General features: G+C 47.7%; 1 protein-coding gene across 9 annotated transcripts in view; it reads left to right on the forward strand.

Annotated features, from left to right (window-relative positions):
- The window catches only part of LOC139997945 (uncharacterized), a 281403-nt gene that overhangs the window by 224324 nt on the left and 34704 nt on the right, over positions 1–22375 (forward strand). The window contains exon 1 of one of the 9 annotated variants that reach the window (XM_072022044.1): positions 18132–18987. The exons of the other annotated variants lie outside the window; for them this stretch is intronic. The gene's annotated coding sequence lies outside the window, so the exon portion shown is untranslated. Of the gene's footprint in view, positions 1–18131; positions 18988–22375 lie in introns of those variants that run through there. 9 annotated transcript variants of the gene reach the window in all.

Consider the following 22375-nt stretch of genomic DNA (forward strand, 5'->3'; position numbering starts at 1 on the left):
TGTCCCCGCGGTGCGCGCTCGTGCGCTGCGCCCTTAATAAAGGGGACGCGTGTGCGTGAGACGCGCGCGCACGCTTAATAAGAGAGGCCACCGAGTGCCAGTGTGAGTGGAGGAGAGCACGGCCTTATGTAAATCGGACGGGCCCATCTGCGAGGAACCTCTCTCCGCGCCGACCGGCAACCACGAGAAGCGCAATGCGGAGTGCAGTCGCATCGCGTCGCGTCCTGGAGAAAGAGAAAGAGAGGAAGAAGAAGCAGCACGAGCTGGCTGCCGGCTTCAAAAGCAGTGCCGCCACCGCCACTGCCGCGATAAACACGCATTTATTCCAGAGAGCGCTGTGTGTGCCGGACCGTAGGCGTGGGCGCATGCGCTAAAGCGGTAGCCCCAAGCAATAGCGCATGCGCGCGTGCTCTATGCTCCTAAGGTTCTTCCTTCGTGCTCGCTGATTTCGTTTTCACGCGGCAACCATTATCGTTTTTTCTCCCTACCTTTTTTTCCTAAATACGATTTTCGTGTTAGAATCGCACCTCGGTGGTTTCTAGCAGTATCGACAGATCGATAGCGAAATACAAATGGTATTGCGGTCGATTTCACGAGATCTATCTCGAGGGCCGCATCCGCGCTTAACATGCACGGTCCGCAACCACGTTAAGAAACACAAGACACTAGGACCACGTAACACGAGCGCTATCGCGACATTACATTGTGTTTGCACGCATCCTAACCGCTGTAGAAACGCATGCCGATGATTCTTCCACAGTCGGCAGATAAACAGATAGGCAGATGGGTGTACACGTTGGTGCTCTCAGATAAGCGTCTACCGCGAGGCAAGATGAAAGCTGACGTAGGCATATACCTCGCCACAAACCACCGACTCCAGTTCGCTGTCTCCATTTTCATCAAGTAACAATGAATTTCGACGAAGCAACGATAGTAGTAGTCTTCCTACTATTCTATAAAATAGAACGTATAATTCGTCGTTTTCAGTGATTGTTCACTTCACAGGATATGCTTGCTAAATAATATTCATTGTCTGGAACGAAGCAGCAATGCACGAAGCATCATCCCTTGTAAAATAACGCAACGGCTAGCGCGGAAAGTTTAGTCACGCGGTAAGATCGCAAACGTGACGAGTGTCGCTTACACAACGACCGCGAGAGCCAGATAACGCGTTATGATATCGCGTTTCAGGCGCAACTTTCCGTCGGGTGTAATCACGTAAAAATGTCCCTACCGACAGCGCGTGCATAATAGCGGAGACGTGCCGTTTAATGGAAATTTATTGTTGCCGCGCGTGGATCAACGCGATTACGCGCGGCCAGGTTCTCTCTCTCTCTCTCTCTCTCTCTCTCTCTCTTTTCTTTCACAGCTGCGATGCAAATCGAGGACAGACCGGCTGCGCTCGACGTTCCGCGAAAGATGAATAGGTCAGTTTCCTTGAGTCGAAGTGTGACTAACGAAAAGCCCGCGGTAACTTCCTTTGATAGTAGGCGCGCGCAAGCCCTTGACCCACATCTCTGGAGCCGCGGGAATTTCGCGAGAGTTTGATAGCTACTGTGGTAATCGTTTTTTAGTACGCGCATGAAATATTCGCGTACTTCGACGTAATTTGGGTAGCGTAATTATCGATTGGAAATGCAGACTTTCAGGTGTCTTCGATATCTGTTCAAGATTTTTTCCGTGACACAACGCCAAAGTATAATCGTCAAACCTACTTCTGTTTCGTTCTTCAAAGACGAACGTGAATTATTACAAAGTCGGTGGAAGACCAAGTTGTTGGGACGTTTCCGTATACTGGAGGCAGGCGGTTTTGACACTTCCTGCCGAGAGGATGTTGCGGTCGAAATTAACTTAAAATCGAAAGAGAATCGCGTAATTGACCAGTTTATCCTGTGGCGTATGCAAGGACAGTGTTCGTATATGGAAATTAAAAACAAAGATACCATCTCGGTGTTACGACTCGGTGAAAGTGTGCAGTTTTGCCGGATTTTTTCCAATATCATTTCGACAGTGCGTGATAAATCTTCGACGCAGGTAACTGCCGGTGTTGTAATTAAGTTTCGCGAGTGTCGATCATCTTCTTCTCTCGCGTTCCTTTTTCTTCATCATCATCTTCATCATTTTCTTCATCACACTTTACCAATTAAATGTCAAGGGTTGTAAAAAGTGGAAATTCTCGAGGAGGATGGTTTAATTTTTCGTAATAAATAACGCAGGCGGTTGGACAGCCCGTTGGAACTGCAGCTATAAATACGACAAAAGCAGGGAAAACGCATAAAACACGTAAGGCGCATTAAGAGCGGCATTAATTTAAATTGGTTACCGTGCGTTTCGTTGTTCGCGTCGAAGACGAGTCTGCGCTACCAAGAAAATAATCTTCCCTAATGCATAGTGATTGTTTTCCCGTCTTTGTCGTTCAGGCTCGTGGAATTAATAAATTCTAACATAAGCATCCTTTTCTTAAAAAACAACGATTCATTTTCGTGTAATTTCTTAGACGATATCAGTGATTAAATCCTGCGTATTTCTGTTTAGAAACATAGATCATGCGACACGGAATCATAATTTTTAGATGTTACACGTTGAGTAAAATACTTGGCTATCTTTGATCGAAGAAAATATTCGTAATTCAAGCGATCCTGGGATCACGTTACTTCGGATCGTTAAATTCATCTTGATGTCATTCGAGGCATCGTCTTCCACGATTGAAATTTATTCTAAGAAAGTAATTTTCTTGTTCGACCTTACCGATTTTCTTTTTGGCAGCGTTCCCTTTTAGGGGACTTCCCCCATATAGTCCCAGAATCGCCCGCAATTACGAGAGAAACCAGCGATAAAATTTGTTTATGGCGCCGCACCGCTTCCATAACGATTTCCCCGTACGACACTTTGCAGATAAAAATTTATATCTGAAACTCGTCACGTTACCGCGTCCCATATTTCTTTATTCATCCTTGCGCCTCAGTCTCTTAGTAACTTTACCTTGGCATATAGGTCAGCACGATCGAAAATTTGGATTATAATTCTGATGCAAAATCTATGCAAGCACCTGCGCTTAATATCTCCAACATTTTATATAGTTTCGTAACTTTCTCTAAAATTCTACGAATTTGTTTAGCCGATTCTTCGCTCGGTCGATAAGATTCAAAGTCTTGCGTCTTATGATTACGACAAAGAGGGCGAGCAATAACGATCGACGTTTGGCGGATCGAACATAAGCAGCCTCGAGAAGTTCGACAGCTTATCGGAGGCATTCGACGATTGGCAGCTAGCCAACTGTTCCGATACCAGGTGCACGTTTCAGAAAGTTATCGTGATAGCCGAAGAATTAATGTTATAGCCACGGAGCAGCTAAATAACCTCCTTGTTAACGTTCGTCCACTACGCGAGATGAACACGTTTCTTCTTCCTCGTCGCCTTCTCTCTCCTGTTTTTATCCTATTTGTTCGTTACCACGCGTCTGGCGTAAAATCGAAAAATTCGAGGTATCCAAGGATCAATTAGATCCACTGGTCGATCCGACCGTGCGTTTCATTGGATCTACCGGACCGACAACGCGACGCTTATCGAAAATAATTGCCGAATAACGAAGTGACCAACACGCGTATGCTGCACACGGCCGCTGATTCGCGATAAAGGGTAATTAACGAGCAATTAACGCGCACTGCTGTGCCGCCGGTGAATAATCTCTTCGTGCGACGTGGCAAGATTTAATGCTCGCTTTTTCTCGCTCGAGCTTCGTCAGAAGAGATTTTGTCGCGGGATGTTTGGCGTTTTAGCGAAGAACGATCGTGAAATCGTAAAGTCTTCTTAAGTAATTGATAAGTATTTCCGTGAGGAGAATCTGAAGAAACTTGAAAGAATTTGTCTCTTAGCATGTAAGCATGAAATGCGTAACTGGCGACCTTGACTTTGCACTTCCAGATTTAGGAATAAATGCGTGACAGTTGAATTCGAATTGGAAATGTGTATTTAATTGGAAAGAACGTTTAATACGAGGATTGAATTAGAAAGCTTTCGTTCGTTAAAGAAAAAAATTATTCGAGTAATATTCATAAAGGAGATGCCGGGTTATTAATCTTTCTTTTCGACTTAGAAAGTGTTTAAACGCGAGAGGAAGTACACACTACTTTACGAGTGGCTTGCGATTGAAATATGTGCAACGCGAATGATTTATTTCGCTGTAAGAACGAAATACGTACTGTGGGATATCATGCAAAGGATATTATTTTAACGCAGCTATTTAGTAATTTGCCTCGCCTTAATTCACTTAACGCATTACACGCTCAATTATTACATTGACTACGATTTATGATTCTCCAATTACGAGGTAACTTTGCAATTATTCCTATTATCTGTATCTTGCTGATTTTAGATAAAACTTCCCTCCATTATCGGAAAAAGCTATTTCAATGGCGGAAAATCGTGTGCCGTACAAGTATCCATTAGATCTTACACAGGCGGCTATTTAATGAAACTTCATATCCCACGTGATTATCTCGCGTAGTAACTCGCGGAATGTGGATCGAGTCTCTATTTAATCTTCATCGAGATATCGACCACGGTAATGGAATTCTCTCTGTGAAGATGAAGAGATTCCGCCTTCCCGTTCTCACCGAAAAAAACCCACGAAATTAATGAGCGTAACTGCATAATGTGTTTCGGAAGTTGAGGAAAGCTTTGAGTGACGCTGCCGCGTCATTTGCATCGGATACTGGACAGGACTGGATCGTTTATCCAACAGTTCCTAGTCATTTACTCTCAATACACAACCACGCTTTCAGCGGTAACAGATCGGTGCTATGATAATTGATATAAAGGAACTGATAGTCGTTTCACATCCGTAATTTACCTAGAACAATATGAAAGGAATTATAAAGTAAACAGCCCTTCGATAATTTGACAGAAAATAGACCATCGCGCGAAAGTAACGTTTTAAAAATTCTCGAATCTCCCCTTTGGTAAATCTCTGCGTAAACGAATCACGCGGCTCGCAGGCAAAAAGCATCGAAGCACAAACCATCGAACGTGGCGTGTCGATTGCCTCGGTGGCGGGTGTCGAGAGAGCGAGTTTGCACGGTGCTCTATCACGAGGCAGTGTGCCCAGCGCAGCTGTTAGCCTCGTTGCTGGGGACAGACGTCGGCGAAAAGAGGAGCGCGGTGTGCATTAATAAGACGGCAACGCGGCTCGACTTAGAATAGTTCTCGGAATAGTTGTTTGTCCGCAGTAGGCCGATCCAACGGGGCCATTTCGTCGACGGGGCGTCGCTCAACCCAGAATTCGGGGTTGATTTAGGCGGCCGCGGAATTATCGACCGTATTGTGCACGCGCTTTCATTTTCCGCGGATCGTTACACGCGCTTCTCCCGCGATATTGCCCGCCGTAATTTAACGTTGTATGTGCAAAGTATAAGCGCGGATGCAGGCAGTCCGCACGGTGTACTCCCGTAACTTGTCGCGAGGAACGCGCGCATAGAACCATGGGAACGCTCAGGCGGAAATTATCGCGCGATTCTTGTCGTGACGATACGTTTTCGGCCGCCTTGCCGCACTGAAATGTGTGACATCCCGCGCGGAATTCCCGGTATTCTTCGGACCCGTTCCGAGTCCCCATGCGATAGAGAGATTAAGGGACAATTATGAAACGCTTCTCGTTGCACAGTTGTTCCGTCTTCAGTATGAAGCGCTTTGATGACCACGGTTTTGCTTCGAGTTCTACAAATTCCTTTATAGATCGTTCGAACGTAGATCTTGTCGAGAGCACTTCTCGTCGTGTGGGAATGTTTCTCTTCAACGTTTCTTTTTTTATGTCGCAATTCACCGGACTGACCTATTTCTACGGGTTCTTTTTTTCTTGCACTCTTCTATGAAACTCTACTGTTACGTACAGAATAAACTGTTATCGTCGCCTCTAGGATGTTGCTTGTTTTCTAATAACATTTCTGGATCTCATTCTCTCGAAGAGCTTACTCATCTCCTATTAGCATCGAGCAGCGTTGGAAAATTCCGGTGGACAAAAAGTGCAGTGCCACGTGGATCGAGGCTATGGTTTTTTCTTTTGATGGGGAATCCGGGGCGTCTCGTTCGGTTCATTAAATTCGAAAAAATCGGCCTTTCAGCGCGCGGCCCAATTCGATGGTTGGCCCTGCCGCGCGAGAAAAAGGCGTAATCGAAGTCTAAAGGGACTGCTGCTGGTGAAGAAAGCGACTCAGCTTTCGCCACATATAGTCGGTACCTTTGACGCCTACTAATGAGAGGCCAGTGATTAAGGGACCGCACGGAGAATCGATGCACCGAGCAAAACGGTAAAAAGTGCAAGAGAATACGGTTGCGTCGCAATACTTCGGTAATACTTGTCCATTGCCTGGTCTCCATAGAATTTTTACTTTTTATTTATAAAAATGCAGAATTTCTTAGAATTCTTTAAAAAAACGGTCTTCAATTTTCTTTTTATTTATATCTTGTTTGCTTCGTTTACATTTTAAATTTATTTCCAATCGTCATTCTTTATTTCATTATTCATTACGGTACAAATTCCGCTTATGTGAAATCATCGGCAGACAAGTTATATATAACTGGAGTTCGTATAATAACAGTCTACTGATTTTTCTATTCAATTTCTATATTTCATCTTGATAACTTTTACAACAAATAACTTTTCGTTGTTTCGCCTAACTACCTTAATCTTTACGTCATCATTGAGCTGTACACGAGCTCCAACCAACTGTATTCTATCGCACTTTCCTCGATCTCTGTTGCCTTCCTCTCAGAATTAAAATTCAAATGCAACATCCTCCGACGAGTATCGCCCTTGCTCGAACCATCTGCCGAGCAACGTACTAACAAGAAAGCGCGATAGATCTTCTCCCGAGAGCCACTTGTATTAGCGTCGCCGGAACAAGCCGCGCAAACAGCGGACGGGCGCAGTGCGATCAATCGCGACAATACGTATTCACGATTCACGATATCTCGGGCGACGGTGTCCCGAAGCGGGTACCGCGCATGTGAGCGCGCGATCGCCGGAATGCAGGTAAGTACATAGTCGTGTTCGATCGTCGGCGTTACCCGGCCAGACGCATTTCTCCCGATAGAGACGAGAAAGAAGAAAACGAACGGAGATTGGAATCGGCACGATTTCAACGCGGATCAATTCACTCGTCGCTGCCGATCCTTTTAATTATAATCTCGATGCGTTAAATCGGTTTCGTTGATCGAGGGAAACCAGCGCGTGGAAGTTCTTGCGCTAGGAATAACTTCCTGAAGAAAATCACGTTTCGATTTCGATCATTCTAAATCCCGGCGTTTGTTTCCTATTTTACAGTTGAGAAAAATTTTCGTAATAAATTTGCAACGAAGAAGTAGATAGAAAGGGAGGAGGAGAATATACTGGAAACAGAGAAATGCCAATTTAAATTTTACAAACTGGTGGTTCTCGAACCGTGTCTTCTTGTGGCGATCGTCAACGATCGCGGTAGATAAAGACGCTTTAAAAGTGCTGCAAACGTGGTATCGTTTCCGGATAGTTGGCTCTCGTTGCATGTATCGGACGTGACATGGCGAAGAACGCCGCGACGACTGGAAACATTACGACCACGACTAATTTATGCAAATCGCGTCATTTCCATCGAAACATGGCGTTCGAAAGTTTTCCAGAACCGTGGTGTATATATATTTCTATCGTGTTCGATGTTCCTCGTTATAGACTTATAAAATAAACCGTTCTAAATGCTTCTTCGTTAACCAGCTTTCGCTTCGAAAACGACATCCTTATAAATGACTTGACAAATTCTGAAACGTTGAAAAGCCGTCCGATCGCACGGTCGATCGGTAACTCGTTCCTCGTTTGAATTTATAACGAAGGAAATCCACGTTATAGCTCGCTTTTCTCTCTGTATAATTGCCGATCGAACATCCAGCGAACGACGTCGGCGTCGATAATTACGAATATCCGCGGGACGGAAATGGAATCGAACGAGATCGCGGAGAAAAGAGAGATCGAAGGGAACGAGCGCGAGATCCGATCGAGGCCCGCGAACGAAAAAGAAGAAAGAAGAAGAACGAAGAGAGAAGCAGTATCGGCTTTTGTAGCGGTGCGCAAACAAATCCGACGTGGAAGCAAGCTACGGGAGAAAGAGGATTCGCACCGGAAAGAAAGAAGGGACGAGCGAAGGGAAGGGAGAAGGGAAAGGGAGAGAGAAAAGGAGCGAGAGGAAGCGGAGACAAGAGGGTAGCCGGTAACAAACGACTCGCAAATCCTTCCTGTCAATTTAATCTCGCCTCGAATCCCGGAGAAATGTTAATAAGGGCCTCACTACCATTCCTTCCCTCTTCCTCCCCTTCCGACCTCTCTCTGCCCGCTCGTTTCGTTTCTCTTTCCCGTTTCGCGGACTATGCGTCGCGCATGCGCGAGCGCGAGCGCGCGAGCCGGCAACGACACTTTATTTTCGCGCAAAGATACCGCCGCCGCGCCGCCGCGACGACCACGTGGAAATTGTGTGCAAAGCGAGCTGCACCCGTCGTTTTTCTTTCTCCACCGCGTTCTTCCTTTATCCGCGTTCTCTCTTCTGCTCGACGACCCCCTTACGTTCTGCGCTGCCCCACCAGCGATCCCTTTCGGCCTTCCACCCTCGTAATTTATCGCGGTTATGCCGTACTCGCGGTGGAATCTGTACCAACGGATAAAGGAACCGGAGGAAAAATACTCCCACTCGAGCCAGCGAACACTCGCAATGCTATCGTCCCGATTCGATCATTCGCTCTCGGTGCCGTGCCGCGTGTTCCGCTGCACCGGTTGCTACTGCCTCTTGCTACTGTTGCTTCTGTTCCTGCTTGCTTGGCTACCGATTCCTCTGTCGTCGGACCACGCAGAATACGCGGACAACCGCGCAGCTGATCCGATGAAGAGATCGAACCGCGAGATGCAAAGGCAGTGTACCGCTTGCAACTCTCGCGAACTCGACGACGTCGATTTTTGGTCGTACTTGTGACGGTCCACGGATATTTTTATTTCGGAGATAAAAAATGATGTATTTCTAGGTATCCATGAAGTATAGCCTTTTTAGTTGTAATCGGTACAACTCGAGGCTATCAAGATTAAAAAAAGAAAAAAAGTTCTCATTCTAGAACGATGCAACGAATATTAAAGAGACGTTCGCTATTAATAGAAATTTCTCGCGTACCGGATGCATTAAGTCGTTTAACATACATCGTATACTTGGAGTTTCTATTAATAACATGTCTTTTTTCATCATGTGAAACGCAACAGTATCGCATGTGAATTCTCAATCTGAAATGCAAATATCGTGGCACGTGGCGACGTTAGTTCTTCCGAAGAAATTCCTCTGTCCTTTTTTCACTGCCACTTCCGTATGAAACGCGACTGAACACGGGGTTATAATTCATTCTAAGCTCGTTTGGAAGCAGCAGGCATACCTGGAAATTACACGTTGCCGTGATCCTCCATCTCCTTTCCTAGCCGCTTTGATGGACGTGACGTTTTAATAATCTCATTTTAATTGGCGTTGGATGATGTAATGCTAACGCCGACCGTCAGGCTTAACGACGTGTAAAGTGTACGGGCCCGTCCAGCAGGTATTAATTTCTTATTTGCTCTTAGAAACGCGTAACAAATTCGGTGTCCTAATGATCCTCTATCCGTTACGCGACCGATAATAATTAACCGTGCCTTCTCTCATTTTTTCTTCCTTCGTTTCCCTGGCGAATTGAAATGTTTTCCTCGTTCAGCTATGCTCGAAGGCGAAAAAGGAAAGTGACCCGGCTGTCGATAAATCTCACGGTTCGGTAAGGTTCACGCAAATTCTGCTTCCTTGAAAATCAAAGTAGTTCGGCATTCCGTATAAAGTAAAACTGCTGCTCGGTGCCAATTATCGACATCGTTGAAAGCTGTTCTGTTGTGACGGGTATCAAATCGCAATGCGAAAAGCAACGCGCCTTCGTAAGAGATCCCGTATTTTAGTATTAATTCATCGTTATTTTCCTCAAACAGTCGCATCGTAAACAAACGAATACACTAATATATTGTGTCGGTTATATTCCACGTAAACAACTTCCCACTCGAATCATCCAGGTCTCGGTGATTCCGCTGGTTGCCAGCAGTCTGCAAAGAGTTTGCGAATCCATCGTTTCCTGTTATTGTCACGTTTCGCCACAGTTTCGACCCGATTTATTTTGCACATTTATCTTCGGCCAGAACAAATAAACCTTGGAGATCGTCGTCGCGTAATTGCCTCTAACCAACAGTCTGGTGAATACAGTCCGCTGCGAGCGGCATCGATTCACATATCGAGGAGGCAATTTTATTCAGAGCGCGTGGCATTTCAGCTCGACGACCACGCAACCGGCCTTTATCGGCCGCTGAACGAATTTTTGGCACGCCACCGTGCGCAATATGAATGGACGATCTGTTAGCTAGTATACGAGCGCTGGCTCGTGCGTTTCCGCATGCTTGTCGAGATTTCCTTCGACGTTCGTTCGTTGTTCTCTGGGATTACGATCAATCGGGAGAAAGCTACACAGTGATACCTTTCGACTTCGTTTTCTCGTAGTTTCCCTGAAGAGGGAAACTCGTTGACCGGCCTACGAACGGATTATTTGGAAGTTAGATCAGTGGTCACGTATAGTATGCTGTAAATTAAATGACCGTGTCGCATAATGACATAACTTACACAAATTCCCTCACGGGCAATTTACTTTATTAGCCCGTCGCGTCGCTTGCCAAATGGATACAGTCGTCTTTTTCATCGCACCACCGAATTTTCGTCCAACTCGAACGTGAACTCGCGCGGTTGTTTGCTAAATAAATCTAATCGCTGTTTCTATATAGATCTAAGCAACTATTTCATCACGCGCACGGAAAACAAGAGAATTAGGGTGCCGTTTGATCTCTAAAACGCTTCCGCGGGTTACATTTGTACGAGTAGTCGGTTCTAATTGTTTCGGCTTTTTTCTATAAATCTCTCAAGAGCGAATAAGATCGCTTCTCTTACCGGTTTAAATGCAGGCATTGTAAAGTTCTTTCTTCCGTCTTGGTCGACAACTGGGTCACAGTGTTCCTTTGATAGCCCAGTGTGAACAAGGCTTGAAGTGAGCTATGCGAGGTTGAAGCGCGTAAACGCAGCATCGAGGAGATCTATTGTTAGCCTAGCCAAAATGTAAAGCCAAACATTCTTTCATACCGTATGTGGGTCGCCATCTACGCGATCTGTGCGTGATTTCCTTCCTCTAAACTCGCCTTCGTCTAGTCGTGCAACCCAAACTTTCCACTTTGTTTCGCCTTTTCTTCTCCCCCCCTTTCTTTCTGCTCGAGATACCGCGCCCTTGGCTAGTTTTTCTCTCGCGCCCTCGCCAATGTCGCCACGCGAACGAAATACCGTAAGGCAAATATCGTTCACCGGCGAAAGGTTATCGCGAAATAAACGGCACTGGCGCCGGCCAGCAGTCCGTGAAATTTATTTCATCACGAATTAAATTAGTCCCGCGACGGTGGCGGCCGCAATTTGTATAAATTTCTCTCGGTACATACGATAAATCAAGGTTCGTGTCTTTCAGTATGTCGCGCGTTACTCGCCTTTGTCCATCCCCCGGTTTGCCTGCCTACGATCGTCCAATGAAATTTTAATTCAGCAACGACGCGTAATTTTCTTCGACGAAGAGCGTATTTAGTTGGAAGCCGATGCTTCGATAATAACGCGATGGCGCATTTTAAATGCCCTTGGGCAGCTCGGGGTGGTGCGAGTGGTTCTCTGCTTAAGCCGACGAATTTATGAACTGCCGATCGGCCTCGGGCGATCTCAAAGACCCAAGACCGAGCATTGTCGCGGAAAGTATTCTCTTTCGATAATAAAGAACTTCATAATGCGCGCCAGTGGACCGCGTGGGCGTAATTGGCCTGCGTAACGCAGCGCGCGCGCCGCTTTATGTCGTAACAACTCTTTGAAATGTGTTGGTCGGCGCACGGCCGCGGAAAGTGTTATAATGTCACGCGACGAGCACGCAACCCGGCAAAACTCTAATTGCCCAATAAACAGAAGAAGCTACGAGGAGACGAACAGAAGAGCAGAAAGGCAGGGTGAGAAGAAAGGAAAGTCGGATCGACGCGACGGGCTTTATTGAAGACGCATTGGTTTTATGCGACAGCTTTTATTGCACACTACTGTTGCTCTCTCTGCGAACGCGCGAGCGTTCGTCCACCGCATTGAACGCCGAAATATATTGCCGATAAATACAATTTTATCATCGAGGAATTTTAAGTGGTGCCGCTGCGTTCTCCGATCGGTCCAGCCGAAGCTGCTCGTCTCGTTTCTTCTCGTTCGAGTCTCTTCTTTCCGACCGAACGATATTGGCTGTGATTTCGCGTCGGTTGCGCAACCAATCTCCGATCCTCCGCGTCTTCCCTCCACCAAAGCCCGTCGCCCGAAAATTATTTTACGATCCTTTCGCGCCGCTCTTAATTTCACCGTGGAGACTCTAAACGGGAGTGTTTAACGTTCTGCCTCGAGAGCACGAGAAAACATAAATTAAAGCGCCAGGACCGAGTAAATCTTCCAACTTCGAGAACTTCGTCTCGGCCAAATTTTCACTCTTTGTCTGCTCGAACACAACTTGCCCCTTCCACGCAACTCCCGTTGACTCAACGACATTGACTCATGCACGCGAGTTTTCGAGATAAAACTCATTTGTTTTTTCGAACCTAGGTAACCACTGACAAATTGCCTTGGGACGCTTTTCATCTTTCCCATGGATAGATAGAATCTGTTGAAAGCGTGAAACAGCGGGTACCGTTGAAGAACCACCATGAATATCGAAATACGGTAGCTCGATGCTTTTTTAGTTAAATCTCTCGAACCGGGCCTCTTCGCATTCTTGCCGCGTATCCGTGCAGCACCCACGATCAACTAGTTCAGGTGGGTCTGTTTACAGGCCACTTCAGACGATCTACGGGAGACCGCTGCCGCCCGATGCTTATCGCAATACGGGAACCTACCTCTGAAAAATCGGTCAAGTGCTCGTTGAGAAAATTTTCGGCCGTATCCCGTGAGAAATTTTTACTCGAACCTTCGCGTCCTCGAAACACGCTTTTTCCTCGGTGACTTATTCATCAAATAACGACGATTTTGATATTAACAGTTCTTAAACCGGGTCGTTTATATTTTTTACCGTACAATGTTTTCGAAAGATTTAAAAAAATTCTAAGATACTTATGAATATCCTTACCTTGTTGCACGATGGTTCATGGAGTCGAATGTTCGAAACTTTTTGCGATAAAAACGAAAATTCGAAGGAAAGAAATTGAATTTCGCAATCTGTTTAAAGAAGGTTAATTCCACGTTTCCTACTTATATAATAAATTCGCTTAAATTGCGTTTTAGTTGGTGTAATAAGTTACGTATATCGTGGTAGTTGATTTAAAAATGGGGCTCAGGCGAAAAGAAAAATATCCACTGCGCGGTAACGCGCTCACCGTGCAAACGCTTTTTCCGCTGCCTTTCAAATGGTTGTTGAATTATTGGCTGAAATCGTCGGAAATATTCCAGACGTTCACCTTTGCGGTCGCGGCGAATTTCTTGAAAATCCGGAGCGAGCGAATTAAACGCAATTAATCGTCCCGTCACCGCGTTATTGTCGCTGCCAGTACCATTATGACGTGCAGGCGCGTTAAAGATATCAACAAACTACACGAATGGTAATACAAATTGCAGATAATTGCAGGTACTGTGCAACACGCTCTGATCGAATTCGGTCTGGTTTTAACAGCTGTTCATGTCGTTGCCGATCGAAGATAAGCATCTAGTGGCTGTAGACAACGAATGTTTCGTTACAAGTTCCAGGCGAAGAATTTACGAATGTAGAAAATCTGTGCAAAGTCCTATACTTTTACAGAGCCTCTTCAATTTCACTCGTCGTTCGTAAACACGATTATTTGCAAAATCTCGTAGCAGTTAAATTTATCTTCGAGTATCTATTACCCGCGCATAAAATTCTAATTTATCATTAAGAATAACTGATAATTGGTGAAGCGTTATCGACGATTACCCGAGTTCTCCAACCGGGAAATATCCCGAAGGAGAAAAAGTAGCGGCATCGATAAAGGCCAATTAAACCTTTGGAAAATCTTCTTCGTGCTCATTGAAATCGCTCATAAAGCGCAGCCGGACGTGGATCTCGATCGTTGATCCGACATCCCCGTTAGGCCGGTGGAAACGAGCGGCGAAAATTGCGACCAGTCACAGGGCAAAACCTCGTGCGAAACATTCGTTAACATTCCCAACACGCGGTAATGATCGTGGAGTAAGAAGCGACGCGGCGGCATTCGCCGCGATCTCTCGGTCTCTGGCAGTGCGTTAGAAAATTAATAGAACGACCTCGAGCGGACGCGGCGATCGTGCAAAAACCGATCGCCACTCCTCCTCCATCTCGTTGCTGACGGGAACTCGAGCATCACGCCAGTGCATGCGATTATTATTCATAAATTAGGTGGAAGGTCGTCGACTGTCGGTCGAACGCAGCCCGAAGCAGCTAATTAACGTCAACAAGTGATTTTAGATCGGTGCTGGCAAGTGGGAGGAGCCGACTTTAGAGATAATTTCTCGGTTCTCTCGCGAAGTTGGTGTTAGGCGTTCGTTAATAGTTAATTATTTTCGGTACAGTTTAACACGATGCGTATCATGCAAAGTGAAATACTTTCGGAGACGAATTGGCGATATACGTTAAACATGTGCAAGCGGTTGTGGTTTTCGCGGAAACTGTTGCGTTCTAGCAGTTTCGTAACCTCTACCATTGTTTTAATTAGCGTTCTAACCAACTTCTTTGGTTACATGTTTTCTCGGTAATTACAATTGTTTAAATTTCTTTGCTTTTTCTTTGATTTTCTTTTCTTTGTTTTCCTGGAAGTCACGAGCATCGATGCTAAATCTGGTGTACGTTAAGACGGAACGATATATTTACTGACCCCCGATAGATTTAGTTAAACCCAACGTGACTTCGACACCGACGAGGGGTCCCTGGAGCTCGAGTCGCGCCACAGTTCTCGAAGTGTCATCGTATTTTCAACAGGTCGGACTTAATATTCGATCCGTAGCCGGATTATCGGACAGCAAAACGAGAACGTGGATGGCACAGCGGCTCGTTAGACACTAACCGTGTCGTTGCATCGGCCAGTCCCACGGTCTCTGGGCCTGTGTAATAAGCGGATAAGAAGGGCGACGTTGCAATCAGAATGATTTGTCAAGGAGAATGCTCGTCTGTCGCTGCCTAAGTCCTGTTTTCATAATCCACCGCGACGAAAAACCGACTGTCAATAACATCCACTCGTCGACTTACCATTCCGCGAGGCTTCTTTCGATTTCACGCCTGTTCCCACTCGGCAGTGCGAAACTCACAGTCCCTTGACACGTTTTATACACCTTCTTTGTCTCTTTAACGATTTTGTTTTTATCCGTTTCTGGTACGTCGTAGTCGTGTGACTTGATACTCAAAACTTTCACATTTATTTACGTAAATATTTAAACAAATTCTACGCGAAGAGAAATTATCCGTCGCGTCATATATCGTCAGTCGATTAATCATCTTGTCCTCAAATACCACGAATGTTTGCGAACACTCGTTGTAGATCAAAACATTATTCGGAGTTAGCTTTCGAAGCGCGTTATGAGATCAGGATTCAGAAGTTCGGATGACGCCCTTCTGGCCGTTGAGCCCCAAACGTAGGCGAAGCCGGACGTTGTTTCGGTAACCGCCGAAAATGCTGGCCACGTAGGCGGTAGCGAGCAATTCCGAAATCGACTTTTCGATTTACAAAACACACAGCGGTGGGCGAGCTGAACCCGATCGGCGACGAGCACGCCACGCTTGTTCGCCAACACGCGTATCTGGGGTCCCCACCCCGGCGCCAACTTATCATGGGTGAATCGGTCGCGTGGGCGACCACTTCCGGTCAGACGATCCTGTTCGATCCGGACCCCGATATTCCGAACATACATCGTATCACGCCGGATGATTATCTTTGCAATTTCTCTGGCAAAGTTTCGACGATCTTTTAAATAAAGCGTGCAAATTAATTCGGCCTCGTTACTTCCCTGCTGCGTTAATCACGCCGATGATCACGCGATAGTGTTTTGAGTAACTAAATGTAAAGGGTATTTAAAAATAAGAAGGAGGCGGCTTTCAGCGTCACAGACCATGTGACAAGTCTGAAAGATGCAAACGGGACAGATGATCGCTTAAGATTCCATCGGCGTTTCGCGGAAGTCTGTACTTCCTCGAGGGCTTTTCGGGGCCCCTCCCCAGTTCATCGGGTAATCCTATCACGCGCCGTGTTCTCTTCGCTTTCGTGTACTTTTTACAGCTCGTGTTCACCGGCGGATAATCGTTTGTGCGCGACACTCGCCCCAACCGCGGCACATTGAACGAGGCCCGGATTTATGATCCTCCTTTACGAACCGCTTTTAAAGCGGCCCCGAGGAGTTTTCCTTCCGGTTAAAAAGTTGAGACCGCGCGTGATGCACTATTTATATAACCATTAGCTTACGATCTTCTTCAGTCTTCTATAAATACCGGTCGCGATGCAGTCCTCGTTCCGTCATGTTCCTCGAGTCGCGTAAAACCCGAGCGTCAGCCGGAAGGCCGGCACTTGTCTCGACGTTGTCTCGTCGTTCTATGGAGGAAAACTCGCGATATCCCGATGACGGAACCTAATGTCTTTATGACGATCATCGTTGTGAGCGCGATACGTAAGATTTCGTCGCGCACCGTGCGTTCGCATCAAGCGGAAAATAGACTGGCTTGGCAATATGAATAGACCGTTACTATGAAATCGATTCATTTCGCGCGCTATGTCTCGTTTGCTATCGTTTGCCGTAGACAAGAAAAACGTGTACCAACTACTCGAAAAGCGTAAACAATTTGTATCGTGCGCCGCCGTTTTGGCAAAAATAACCAGCAAGGCGGTCGGCCGAACGATCGACGCTGCAACGGATACTCGTCGTCTAAATCTTGATAATTTACGATCCATTCGAGCTGACCTCGTGCAAAACGGCGGCTCTGGTTTTTACGTAAGCGACCGAGAGGCCCGAGTCGGTCAAGGTTCGAGAGCGCGGCGCTACCGGGGCCCGAATCGCTGCCGCTGGCCAGACCGAGCGAACGAGCAAACGAGCGCCGCGCAGAAATGAGTTAGGGGTCGTTCGGCGGCCAGCCGAAAAATTCGCAGCAGTAAACCACTGCGGTACGCCACGGCTCGTTATCAATCGTGCGCGGTAGAGCATACGAGCTGACTCGGGGCACGCGCCTGGCGGGGTCGTAGGCCGCCCCACCCCTATTCTTTGCGATCCCCCCGTCCGACAGCGGAGAAAGAGGCCCTGATCAAGAGAGAGAGGGACAGACACGGCACCCCCACTCCGTTGGAACGTGGAACGGGGCCTGCGGGCCCAGTCCTCCCACTCGATGCTGCCCCCTCCTCCCACCAGACCCATGCAAACCCCACCACCGTATCGCGGAGCAGTTCTCAACGATTCCCCTCGACCCGCCTCTGCATCGTTTTGCACTCGCTGCACGGGATGCCACGACAGTGGCTCTCTCTTCTTCTCCCTCTTTTCCGTCGTACGAAATCTTGCCCTTTCGTTCGATTTCTCTTTGAAGCTTCTTTCTTAGCGTTTCGAGAGTGTAGCCATCGAATGCGGATATGCGAGATTTTCACTACATCGCTAGTTGCCGCATCGGGTGGCGAGGAAAAAACAGGCGATCCATCCGCGATCACGAAGCATCACCGTGGTGCCGGTTTTGTACGCTTTGGCGGTTCGTTGTGATCTCGAATCAGAGGAATACGCGTGAATCGCGGCGAAGGTTTCGCGTTTCCACGAGCGCGGAGCGAGAGCAGGGCCTCTCCCTCCGCCGTGGGCTCGGTGTCACGGGCCAGCGGTCGTAATGCGGCCCACACGCGCGCTCCACACTGGCGCGCAAATCGCATAAACACGCGCGCCGACGCATATACGCACGGTGGGGTAGAGACGCTAAGCGACGAAGCGGTCCTACCTCCTGCAGGGGACCGTGTCACGTGGCCCCCAGGCCGTGTAGCAGCACGCAGCGCACGGGCTGTGCTCTCTCGTGAGCGGCGCACACAACACCAGTCAGAGACGAGCCGAGAGACCGGGCGCAGATCGCACTCTCTCCCAGGAAGCGCGTGCTTTCTCCCTCCCTCTCTCCGCCTCTCTCTCTCCTTTTTATCCCTCTCTGTCCGTCCGTTTGCCACCCGTCTTTCTCTCGCTCTCCCTTTTTCCCCATTTCTATCGCGTGTCGTGCCGCGACACGTCGCGCTCTACCGCGCGACACCAGCCACCGCATCGAGCCACCGATCGATCGGCGATCCGTCGATCGATCTCGCCGCGTAGCCCACCCCCGCGGCCATCCTCCTCTAGAAGATATTCTTCCTCTTTGCTTGGACAGCCGCGAGTGTTCCACCCGCGTCAAGCTGTAGAAGCTGTGTGTCGCGAGTGCGAGTTTCTTCGCCACGTGCGCGCTCGATCGCGCGTTCTAGCGACCCTCGGTGTGTGTATTTATAGTGCGCGAACACGGTTACCCCGGCGACCGCGCGTGTCACCGTGCCGCGATACCCCGTAGGGTTTCACCGACGAGGAGAAGAAGAATTTTCGTGGGTGACCGAGTAAAACAGAAGAGAGTTTGTTGCACCGGCTGACCGGATTCCCGCGGATCACGAGTGTTTCTGGTTCTTTTGTGAATCCAGCTATACAGTACGTACGCGTCCAGGTCGACCGAGAACATCGACCGACGTTCATGTCTCGGAAAGAGACTTCTTCTCGAGAGTGGAGTTGTGGCTTGTGCGTCGATGGTGTGTGTCAACGTGTCGATCCAGTCGCCTGTCTTGTCACCGCCGCACCCGCACCTCGATCAACGAGGCCTCTCCTAACATGCTCGACCGCCGACGCTCCGGCTGCTCTTCGCGGACGAAACTGAATGGTGCGCATCCTGTCGTTATCTCGTCGATAGTCTGCTCTTCCGCGTCGTCTGTGCCTCTGCAGGAGTTGCATCGTGCTAGTGTGTTCGACTCACCTAATCGCAGTGATTTGTCAAATGAGAGAACAAGTACTTTGCACGCTTTTATGCGAAAGCGAAGGAGTAAAATCATTTGATAATACGATAGCCGGGTACGTTTCGAACAGAGATATCTCAGTGACGTACGTCAGCTGATGGCCAAGACGTCGATGGAAAAATCGTGTCGCGTTCCAGTCGTTTCTTTCCCAAATCGTGTTCTCCCTTTAATCGCGCAACAAATCACCGAGACTCGAAACACCGATAAACCTCTATTAAGACCGTGAAACGTGATGATAAAATCGGACGCGAGACAACGAGCATCGAGTGTCCGTACAGCTGGTCGAACATTTTTACGACGTCGCCTTTCACAGTAAAAAACGCGTATTAAAGACCACGAGGCTCGCGTAAACTGGTTAAAAGCTCGCGTACGTTCGACGTAGAAGCGTGGCAGCTGAGCTGTCACGTCCCGTCGAAATCGCGGATGATTCGCACGGTTCTTCCCTAACGACAGGCTAATGACCCTCGAATAATGAAAGGGTTCGCCCAGGACTCGCTGCTGAGCGTTACTACTTCCGTATCTTGGTGCGAATCCACCTCGAGTGTGTGTTTGTTGCCGTCTCGGGTTGTTTCACCTTCGTGTTCGCACCTCCGTTCCTATCACCGCCTTTTATTGCTATCTATCGCGTGACGTGTTTCAATAAAACAAAGGCTCGTCCATACGTTCCGTTTGATTAAGTGTATTTTGCGCGACGCGAGTCGAGTGGAGTTTCATCGAATCGTCGAAACGGACAAACGATGTTTACAACGATATTTCGACCTGGTTCGATAGCATCACGCTGAACAACTGCCACTGGAAGGGATCTGTAGTTCTGTTTGGTTCGAACGCGATTTCCAAACGGAACGGTCCCGTTGTTGGTTCGGGCTATCTTCGAGCGTCAAACCGGACGTCTGAAAACGTGTCCGTGGGCATCATCTCGGGAATAAATCGGTCCCGCTAACGAGTGGCCGGACAGAAATTTATGGCACGGCGAATCCCGATGCGGCGGAAGGCAGTTCGATAAATAACCTCGCGAGGGACGCACCGATGACGAGGGGAGGGCCGCGAGAACGAAGATCGAACACGTGGCTTATGCATCTTCTCCGGGCGGTTCTTTCCCCGCGGACCGCTGGCCTTAATGAAGCGATTCCTATCGGTCAGCCAGAATCTGATAATTAAATCAACCAGCGGTCCGCCGCACCGCGTCGGATATTAATTGAATCGTGATCGAATTCGATCTACCTCGTTTCGCAAACATGTCCGTCCTTATGACTCGGCCGTGCCACCACCAGTTTTAACTTTCTGATCGTCCTTCCGATTTCCTCGTCCACCGGCAGGGGGCTTTTAATCCTTTGCCGCCCGGCTTTCGGGAGTTACGCGTTCGCGGCAGCTCGTTTAATTGGCTGGACATCGTTAACGATGTCTCTCGCTGGGACTAAGTTTTTGTCACGATTTGCCTTCCACTCGACTTCTCCGGCGTTTAACGATGTCGAGCCTCAGCTGTCCCGGCAGTGTTTGCTAGAATGTATCGGTACCCAGCTTATAAAGTAACTCTTTTCTCTTTGGAGACTTACTCGAAGTAGCGAGACCTGTCAGTGTTTCAACGACTGGAATATTCGCTCGATGAGCTGGATCCGGTTTCGTTGAAAACTTATGTCGGTTGCCGAAGACAGTGGGCATTTTGGTTTAGCTTATTCGCTTTCACCGGTCGCGATGATTTTCTCGGACAGGTGCTTCAGCCGCGATCGAACTTCGAACGACGTTCTTCAATTTGATTTCCGATGAATCGCTGTTCCGAAAATTCGTTGTACTTCACGGAGTTCTCGATGCGACTTTATTGAGTCGTTGTTACCAGCGCGTTTCACTCGGCCACTTTCGTGAAATCGTGAATCCTTGATTGTCAGTTGTCGGCCGATAAGATCGAAACGCACGTCGCATAGGAATCGAGCGATAGCGTCCAATCGGAGAGGTATCGAGAACGGTCGTTGGAAACGTTTCGTATCCAGCACCGGTCCAATAACGTTTCGAGGAGCCGCGAGAATAAATTCGTACGCGAGAGCCGTAGTGAAAGATCATGAGAAGATCGGCACGATCAGATAAGAATCGACGGTACTCGGGGGCTGATGGGTCCGTGACGATGAAAAGAGTCTTTGGAAATGCGTGTCGAGGCCGAGGCAGCCGCCAGGGAACCTCGTGGGAGGGGCCAAGCGATTCCTCTCCGACATCAGGAGGGTCCGCCGTCCGATTTCTCTTTCGCAACCCCCTTTACTTTTTCTCGAGAAATTCGGCTGACGAGCCGCTTTTATCAGACTCGAGCGCGATCTGCATCGATAATGTCGATTTCTTTCTAAACGAACGTCATATAATTGTTTGATTATATAGGTTATGAGTTCCATCGCTCTAACGTTATCCAACTTTATATCACAACGTTATAACGGATTAAACAAGAATTTTTTATTTATACTTGAAAGATCCGTCACGTTCGCATAATTCTGAGCATACAGATTCTTAAAATCATGCAACCTGCGTTAATTTTCTTTGGTCGTACGAATATTGAAAAGGGGAGGAGTCGATAGACAAGATTCTTTGCGCGAGAATCTACCTTAGCCCTCGAGGTGATTATAACGCTAATAGTGTGCAGTGTGTTAATGTCATAACTCGATAAGTCATTAAAGTAACAAATTGCGTTATTAACCCGGCTACGGTTAATTAAACGAGGCGAGGTAAACGGCAGAAAAGCGTCGCGGATTAATGGATCGGATTGCCGAGCCGCCGGTTAATAACGATGTCCGGTTGAATATCGTGATAAGTAGGTTGAAAATCGAAACGAAACGATTCGCCGTGTCGCGATCGTGCGTTAACGAACGAACGTATACGCCAGTGTCCCGTTCTCGATCCTCCATCCCGGGGTTATAACAGTGATTACGGTAATCACGTGGCGCACGCTCGATCCACGGCAACAGTAATCTGGTAGAAGTGATTGGCATTGCGTAATCGACCGCGATAACGCGATAATGTTGGTTAATAGCGCGCTGGCCGCGGTAATACGCGCAAACTGATACTTAAGGGAACGTTAACGCGACCGTAGAGCTGCGGCTGCGAATTGGGAGAAACGTGGAATCGGATCGTGCTAAGTATACGTTGGGAAATTGTTGCGATAATAGGCTGAGTCTGGAGGAAACAAGGCATCAAGAAGCTGATATTACGTATCAATTAGTGTAGGAAGCGAATACATCGTCGTTTTCGGTGCTGTAGAACACGAAATCGATGAAATAA

The sequence above is a fragment of the Bombus fervidus genome, chromosome 2 (genome assembly GCF_041682495.2).
Source record: "Bombus fervidus isolate BK054 chromosome 2, iyBomFerv1, whole genome shotgun sequence".
Classification (NCBI taxonomy): domain Eukaryota; kingdom Metazoa; phylum Arthropoda; class Insecta; order Hymenoptera; family Apidae; genus Bombus; species Bombus fervidus.